We start from the raw sequence: 9270 nt of genomic DNA on the forward strand, positions 1-9270 counted from the left end.
CTGGAATGTGGGAGCACCAACCCCTTCATGATGTGGCCATCCGCTGCTCTGTAACTGTCTGTCAGTTTATGTCCATTCACTCCTCAGGCATCGGTCTAGTCTCATTCATCCCTATCCTGGGAGCCTGAAGCAAGGCTACATTGGTGCTCAGCCAGTGTTTGTTTAATGGTGAATGAATACACTTTAGGGTGAACCAGAGAAGGCACCAAAGGGTTCTGCAATATGCCCAGAGCCTCCCTGGGCAGCTTAACTGATTTCCAAGGCCTTTGGGGCTTATCTCTGTGGTGACCTAGGGCCAACAGTGATCATGTTCACAAATTATCCTTGGGTTTATATTTAAATTCCCAGTGAAAAAAATGTTACCTTTGTTAAATCATGCTTTAGGCTTCTGCTGCAGGTGTTGGAGTGTGAAAATACTGCCTGAGCTCAGCTCCCCGGTGTGAAATGCAAGCCTCGGGAAATTCAAACGTCCTCGTCAATTGCAGCCCAGGTTTCTTTTTATTAATGGTCACTAATGGCCTGCAATCAAGACACACCTGTGAGAGGCAAAATACCAATCGGCTTGTTTGTGTGACGTGAGTAGACTTTATCAGCTTGCTGATTATTCTTCCTCTCTCCAGGTATCAGGCAAGGGACATTTGTGCCCAGAGAGGGGAAGTGGCCACTTATCCCGTCTAAGGAGGCAGTGTGGTGTTATCGCCAGGTTAGAGCCCCACAGTCGAGGCTATAAAAACCCGGCGCTGTCACTAACCAGCTGTATTTGTCCATTTTCTGTTCTTTGAATGGAATACCTACAGCTGGGTAACTTGAACAGAAATGAAACTTGTCAGCCCTCTGTCTAGGAGGCCACCAGGGCAAGCGGCATGGTACTTGGGTGGGCGCCAAGGCCACATCAGCCCGTGACAGACAATGCTGTGATGGTCGACACCAGTGGGAAGAATGTAAATCTCGCCAGTTGATTCTAAGGACAGAGCCAATGACCCAAGGGCCTGCCACCAGACCTGCTGCTTAAAATGCTTTCTCGCGATGATCCCTGGTGGTCTAGTGGTTAGGATTGGGCGCTCTCACCACCACGGCCCGGGTTCGATTCCCAGTCAGGGAAGCCTTTCTTTTTTCTCTCTGGACCCTCGCCTCCTCCAAGCCCTCTGTCTCCTCTTGCCACCTCACGCGGGATCCTTGGCGCCAACAAATCACATGCCTCCCTTTGCCGGGCGGTTGTGGTGCATGCCTTTAATCCCAGCACTCCGGAGGCAGAGCCAGGCGAATCTCTGTGAGTTTGAGGCCAGCCTGGGCTACCAAGTGAGCTCCAGGAAAGGCGCAAAGCTATGCAGAGAAACCCTGTCTCGACGCCCCCCCCTCAAAAAAAATGCTTTCTCGCTCTCTCTCTGCTGGCTCACTCTATTGCCTATTCTGGCCTTGAACTTGAGACCTTCCTGCCTCAACTCTCCAAATGCTGGGATCAAAGACATCTACTTCTGTGCCTGGCCTTCGCCATCTTTTTAACACTGCCACACTGGTAACCATCGAACCTTGGAATAGTGAATGACACCAAGCCCTTACCAGAACCTCAGGTCAACCCCGTTTCTTCCCTGGGAGGCTCTACTAATCACACTGTCTTTCTGGGATGATCATGAAGATAGCAAGTCAATGTCTTCCACAGTCCTCATGTGCTGTGTAAGTTCAACACTTTCATTCCTGACCTTTTCGATGTTTTCCTAGGAATTCTGTCAGTGTGTTTAGCTGTCTGAAGTAGAGGTGTGCCCATGTCTCCCTCAGTTCACATTTCTGGCTTCATGAATGCTCCTTCCATCCCAAGTGAAGAAGAAAGGATGCCTGACCTGGGTCATCAATGGGTTGCTAGGAGACATTGATGTGAGGGAGAGATGGACTGCCGAGCTGAGAGAGGCGGGGGAACAGCTCCTGGGGCCACAGACACAGCCTCCTGGCAGGCCCAAGAAGCTCTGTGGCTCTGAGTTTTGGTCCCATGTTCATTAGTTTGACAGGACGGTCATTATAAATTATCCCAGGCCATGCAGCATAAACAGTGGGGACCCATTTCCACACAGGACTGGAAGCAGAAGTTCAAGATTAAGTTGTTGGCTGGGTTGCTCTTTCTTTAACTTACCAATGGTGTCTTCTCCATGGCTTCAGTGTGGTCTTCCCTCTGTTCTGCTCTCCCCTTCACATAAAGACATCAGACCTCATCTTAACCCAGTTACCTCTTCAAAGGCTCTGCCTCTAAACACTGCCACTCTGAGGTTCTGGGGGTCAGGACCTCTGTAGTAGAATATTACTTTAAGGTGTGTTACTTTTGTTTATGCTGCATTTGTTTAGCTCTGTGAAGCTGTGTTACTGTGCCTGTCTAAAACACCTGATGGTCTAATAAAGAGCTGAACGGCCAATAGTGAGGCAAGAGAGAGAAATAGGTGGGGCTAGCAGGTAGAGAGGATAAAATAGAAGGAGAAATCTGGGAGGAAAGAAAAGAAGTAGCCAGAGAAGGAGGAGGACGCAGGAGCCAGCCACCCAGCTACCCAGTAAGCCACGGAGTAAGAAACAAAGAAAGATATACAGAAATAGAGAAGGAAAAACCCAGAGGCAAAAGGTAGACAGTCTAATTTAAAGTTAAGGAAAGCTGGCAAGAAACAAGCCAAGCTAAGGCCGGACATTCATAATTAAGAATAAACCTTCATGTGTGATTTATTGGGGAGGTGGGTGGCAGGCCCCCAAAAGAGTGAAAAACAAACAACAACAGACCTCAGCACATGACTTTGGAGAAAAAGGACATGATTGGGTCTAAGAAACTACAGAATTGGTGCTGGAAGACCAGCAAGTGACCTGGAGTCTAGGAGACAGGCTGAGACAGAGACCTCAGTTTCTGAGACACGTTGATATGTTCCAGTCGAGGTTCTCTCTCTACCACTGGGACTTGCTCTGGATGCGGGAGAGGGGAGAGCTCACACTCCTGGCCCTTTCTGGGGACTCCTCAGCACTGCCATGCTTTCTTTCCCTCTTTCCCAGCCTGTCCTCATTTTCTAGGAAACCTGGTGTTGGCCTGGACAGTGGACTCCTGGGAGTCCTGCTACAGTCTAGTCTTTCTTCCAGGGCCTTGACCTTCTGTCCCTGTCCTGGTTGGTGTTTTATCAACTTGACACAAGCTAGAGTCATTTTGGAAGAGACAATAACAGCTGGGAAAATGCTCCCATCAGGGTGGCCTGAAGGCAAGTCTGTGGGAATTTTCCGGATTGAAGATTGATGTGGGAGGAACCAGCTCATGTGGGCGATGCCATCCCTGGGCAGGTGGTCCTGGGGTATGTAAGAAAGCAGGCTGAGCAAGGTAGTAAGCAGCACCCCTCCATAGTCTCTGCTTCAGTTCCTGCCTCCCAGTTCCTGTTTGAGTTCCTGCCCTGGGTTCCGGCAGTGATGGACTGTGACATGGAAGTGTTAGCCAAATGAACCATTTCCTCCCTGAGCTGTTTTTGGTCACTGTCTTTATCACAACAATAGGAAGTACACGGAGATAGCCCTTTGCCATACAAGCTTAAGAAAGTCTATCACTTCTGCTGAGAGTTTCAAAAGTATGACATCATCAAAGAGTAATTAAAAAAAAATGAAAGTGTGTTTCCAAATTTCAAAGCTGAGAAGTGTTATCCCTGTATTTTCTCTTATGGCGTTCTTTCTCTGGGGCTTCCAGCTGGGATGCCCTTCTTACTGAACTTCAAGGAAGCCATAGGGCCTGGGCATATCTTAGAGAAATGAGGAGGGACACCCTGATTCATATGAGCCAAGTAGAGCCCTGAGCCCTGAACTCTCAGAGAACCCTGGTCAGCCAAGATGTCACTGTTGGAGCACTGACTTGACACTTGCCTTGGTGGCCAGATGACTGCTACCTGAAGGTCAGGGAGCATTCTCCCTAATTTGTGATGCCACTCTATGTTCCCTTCGACACAAAGGAAGACACTCGTTACTGATATTATATAGACAGCTCAAATCCTGCCTCTGTGGCTTTGGGTAAGTGGCACAAATCCCCAAGACTCATTTTCCATAATGGTAAGATGGGCCAGGAATGGTGCCTCACCCCCAAAGAACTGCAAAGACTCCATGAGGTACTTATGACCACATCCTATGCCTGTTGGCTACAAAATCATATAGAAACATTCTGAACAGATTACTGATAGGGTCTAGGTGCTGGTGATGATGGGTGTGAAAAAAAAAAAGGAAAAAAATGAATTTCCATGGAGTAACTATATTTAGCAACAAGTCTCTCCAATTCTCCTGTAATAAAAGGACTTTGTTTTGCTCAGAGTCCCCTTGAGTCCCACAATCATGCTTATATATAGTGTCTTTTGTCTCAGAATCTTGGAGCAGCTCTGAAATCAAAACATGACAAGAATTGGATGGTTGCGAAAAGAAAAGCGACAATTTGCTTTTGTTTTTGAACAAGCTCGCCTTTCCTTCCCAGTTTGCAGCTTGGCAGCTGGATGTGAGCATGCGTCTGTATCTGACCCCAGTCTAGCTGTGAAGGGCACATACTGATAGCTGCTTGTAGCTTGGTTCTGGAGATGGAGTGATGAGAGAAAAGGACCCCACACTGCTCAGAAGGAGGAATTAAGAGGGTTGAGCAGAAGGGGTGTCTGCTTTTTCCTATCCATCAGGTCAAGAATTTTACATATGTGCTCTCATTAGCTGGTGTGATAGATGAGGATGGGGTGTGTGGGGGCGAGGTGGCAGGTGTGGTGAAGTTAATCATTTATACAAGTAACAGAGGAGGGGTCCATCCTGAGCACTTCCTTATTCATAGACCCACACTGGCTCCCTAGAATCAGCATTCTAATTCTCTCTTTCTAGAGAGGTTGGTCTTGGCCTTCAAAACAACATGAAGCAGGAGGAAAGGTCCACCTGAGTAAGACTCAGGGAGTGTAAGATCTGAGGCATCGTGTGGGTAATAGAATGAAGAGTCGAAATGCCCCAGAGAGCATTTCCAAGGAGGAAAACGAAGCAGTAGGCACCTTAGCATTCCATGAGATCTAAGTCCTCATCATATATAAAATTCTACTTTATCCTATGCACTACTTAATCAAGAAATAAGACCACTGTTGATTGCAATGGGCACAGATTACAAGAGGCCTCCCAATTTCAGAGGTTAGAAATGTGAAGAGCATGTATCTTAGGACTGATGAGAGAGGGCAGGGGACGAGGCTCAGTGGGTAAAGGCTCTTGCTGCCAAGCCTGAAAATTTGAGTTTGATCCCAGAGACCCACAAGATGGACAGAGAGAATCGACTCCTGCAGACTGTTCTTTGACCCCCACATGCCCTGTGGCATGCGCTCAAACTCACACAAATAGACAAATGAAGTTAATATTAGTTAATTAAATAACATAATTAAGATCGAAAAAGTAGTTGGTGAGAGATTGCATTTGTGGGGCCAGCTTCTCTCCAGTAGCAAAGTTGACCATGGGTCGTAGAAACCAGGATAGATATCTTAAGGACAAAGGAACTTAACATGGGGAGTTAAGTAACATTGACATCACTGATGGGCTGGGCTAGCAGGTATTGGCTGGTGCTGTGGATGTCCACACAATCCAGAGTAGCTCTGACCTCATTATGTTTTCCAGCATCGGAAGGTGTAACCCACATCTGTAAGGGTTTTGGAAAAGTCAGCTCAGTAGGGTGGTGTTAATCCATACCAGGTGAGATTAAGACCACAACCACAATTTTTGAGCCTAATTTGAAGCAAGCTTTATTAATGTGGTAGTAGTCCATTCATTCATTTATTTGTTTGTTTGTTTGTTTATTTTAATCCTGGTGTTATCCAACACCAGATGGCCTGGGAATTGAACCTGGGTCTTCTGGAACATAAGCCAGTGCTCTTAACCACTGAGGCATCTTTCTTCCCCTTAATGTGGTAGTTTAAATGTCATTGCCCCCATAGGCTCATGGGGAGTGGCACTATTGGGAGGTGTGGCCTTGTTGAAGGTGGTGTGTCACTGTGGGGGCGGGCTTTGAGGTCTCTTTGGCTTAAGCTTCACTCAGTGTCACAGATACTTCCTGCTGCCTTCTGATCAAGATGTAGCCAGCACCATGCCTGCCTGCCTGCCGCCATGCTCCCCACCAGGATGATAGTGGACTGAACTTCTGAAACTGTAAGCAAGCCCCAGTTAAATGTTTCCCTTATAAGAGTTGAGTAGTTATGGTCTTTTCACAGCAATAGAAACCTTAACCAAGACAATTAAATACTAGCTAGGATGACGGACACTGGCCAGGCCCTTACCTGGGATTCCCAGAGTACGACACCAAATTACATTAGTTAGAGGCTCATGAAGAAAAATCCACAAGTACTACCTGCTTTCGTCCAACCAGGGTGAAGTATGCATCCTGATGTACTTCTTGCCTAGGTACCTCCTGCCTACCTGTGATCAAAGACATCCTGCTCTTGGGGCCACCAAGCTTGTTTACAGAAGTGAAAACATGTGGTTTGTTACCTTACATAAACAACAGCCCCCAGCATTCCTGGAAGTTGTCCTTGAGCAAGTGGGGTTTACAGGTTAGAGGCATTTTTCTTTTATAGATCTCTTAAGCATGGTCCTTTAAACGTAAAACATAACTTTAGCCCTCACAGTGTCCTTGAACAGACCAAGGGCAGCTCACAATCATCTTAGTTACTTCTGTTGCTGTGATCAGATATCCTGACAAAGGAAACTTGAAGCAGAAAAGGTTTATTCTGGCTCATAGTTCACACTCAAGTCCCTCTAGGTGGGGGAAAGAGGCCTTGCTGGAAGCAGCTGTTCACATCAGATCCACAATCAGGAAGCAGGGAGCAATGAATGTGTGCTGCTGCTCAGCTCCTTTCCCCATCTACACAGGCCAGGATCCCAGCAGGGAATGGTGCCACCCACTGTGGATGGGTCTTCCTACCTCAGTAGAGATAATCAAGGCCATCCTTGTCCCGAGGCCTCCTTCCCAGGAGATTCTAGGTCTTCTCAAGTAGACAATTGAGATTAACCATCACAGTGGCTTTGGAGCTTTGTCTGCTTATCTAGACACTGGGGTCCTGTCTCATCAGCCTTGCAGGATTATGAGCTCATTTTCTCAGGAAGTAATAGATTTTAGTAACATCCTGTTTATTGGAGTTTGTGCATGTACCTGGCTCTCCCACTAGGTCTTAAACGTACTGGGACACTATACCTGACAGAGGAGATGCTCAAAAGGCAAGGGCCTGGGTGAGTACAAACCAGGGCTGGAGACTCCTACGTATTCTGTTCCTCACTCCTTTCTTTCCCCTCCTTACCAGAGGCAGTATTTCCCTGCGTTACTGTAATTAACAAGGGCACCCCATGGCTTTGTTCCAGAGAGATCAAAGCCCTTCTCAAGCTTAACCTCATTTTCTCCCATGGGTCTGCGAGAGGCAAATTGCTAGTTAGCCTAGGATGACTGTTCCCACTCCACAGATAAAAACAAGGACAAGAACTGGAGAACTAACTCTTGGGTGGAGCCAGCACCCGGTGGCAGCCTGCCAGGGTAGGTTTCTTCCTAATGATTCTCTTGGTTGCTTGGGTTTCCCAAATGGAGTTTCCACCATGAGGGAAAGCAGCACCCACCTCCACTCTTGCCCCAAAGTGTCTCCTGCTGTTGACTTCTTCATGTCTCTGTATAGGGTTACCAGGACTTCAGTGACTCTCAGAACTGAAAAGGGGCAGCCTGGAGCCTGGCTCCGGGGCAAGCCAATGCAGAGTCTACACACCAAATTGTAGTTAGTCTTCCTCACCGAAAACCTGTTGTTTATACCTCCTAACCTTCCTATGAGTCACCTGTTTGATTTCATGACTTAGATGTGACCCTGTTCTGTTCACATCTCTATTACCAGGCTGAAAGGATTGCTTTATAGGAATTGTCTCTATGTTCTGAGGCCATGTATAAAGTGGTGGAGAGAAGAGCATTCAAAAGCAGATTCAGGGGAACATGAATCCCTTAAGTAAATATGTATGCCTAGGGCTTCCTTAGGTATTAATTATAGTACAAGAGTATCTTTTGTGGATACTCTAACCCCTGATTCACAGTTATTGTTTGAAAATATTTTTTTAGGATTGTAGAGGTTGATTTTTTTTTTGTTTTGTTTTGATTTTTTGAGGCAGGGTCTCACTACATGGCTCTGGCTGTCCTGGAATTCACTATGTAGACCAGACTGGCCTCGAACTCACAGAGATTCATCTCCTTGTTTCAGGAATGCTGGGATTAAAGGAGTTTGCCGGCAGGTCAGCTGTAGAGGTATTTCAGAATACGTGGCAGGCTTTTACTCTCAAGCCTTTCCTCCCGAGCTCAACTCTTAGCTTCAAGAGCTCAGCAGCAGGTTGTGACCCATCACTGCTCTGTCCATTCCTGGCTTTCACACCAACCTATCAACTAGAATGTGCTGAAGATCTCCTGTGTCCCAGGAGTTGCACCCTAACTGGTGGTATTTCAGACATGCTGTCACAATGACGGCTGCTTGGACTGGTCTCCTGCCACGCTCTGCACTGGCAGGACTTCTCAGCACGTGTGGGTGGTGTTGGAGGTGTTGGCAACAGCCTTGGAACATAGCCGTGGCAAAGAAGCCCTTAACTGAGAGCCATCGACAAAGTGCCAGAACCGTGAGCTATTCCCACCTCGGAACAGACCATGTACTGTTGCCGACTTAACTGTGTTTGAAGGTCAGCCAATTGTCAGGCCGGTGTGGAAGCAGGGCCCTTTTTATCTGCGTGTCTGTGGTGAGGTTAGGGGAAAAGATCACACTGTAACAAGTAAATCCCATTCCATGCACGGATGTGTGTTCGTGTTTGTACGTGCAGAATGTCTTTTACTCAGAGCCTTCTGACCACAGAGCCTTGCTGTGGGACTTCACACTCATGAGATGTGTGAATCTTGAGACCTCTTTGCTGACAAATGTTCATCAAGAGCTCACCTTGTGCCTGCATTTCCATCAGGGTGTATACAGAAAGCAGATGCTACTAGAGGATCTGTGGAGAAGCGTTTGTATTCGGTGAGGCTGTTGAGAAAGGTGTGGGGTCGCAGCTACACAGGATGGAGCAGTAACTTGTGGCTCCGAGGCAGCCATTATGTTATCAGTTCCAGCCCTGGCACAATCACAGAGTTCTGCTCTCATTGCATACTTGTGGGAGGCCCAGGGAGCAGTGACCTTCAGCGAAGGGACTTCTCTGCCTGGGTGTGTTCTTGTTGGGGAGAAATCAGAGAAACATCACCTTTAGCTGACTTTTTTTTTTTCTTCTTTCAGTTCT

The 9270-nt window shown here is 47.2% G+C and overlaps 1 long non-coding RNA gene across 1 annotated transcript; it reads right to left on the minus strand.

The window, feature by feature from the left end:
• Nucleotides 1-479: 479 nt before the first annotated feature.
• LOC143268489 (uncharacterized) lies at nucleotides 480-1837 on the minus strand. Its single transcript, XR_013044489.1, has 2 exons — nucleotides 1561-1837; nucleotides 480-519 (listed from the first exon to the last, which is right to left on the minus strand). It is a non-coding gene; the product is annotated as an uncharacterized LOC143268489 (long non-coding RNA).
• Nucleotides 1838-9270: the final 7433 nt, after the last annotated feature.

Source organism: Peromyscus maniculatus, chromosome 14 (assembly GCF_049852395.1).
Source record: "Peromyscus maniculatus bairdii isolate BWxNUB_F1_BW_parent chromosome 14, HU_Pman_BW_mat_3.1, whole genome shotgun sequence".
Taxonomy (NCBI): domain Eukaryota; kingdom Metazoa; phylum Chordata; class Mammalia; order Rodentia; family Cricetidae; genus Peromyscus; species Peromyscus maniculatus.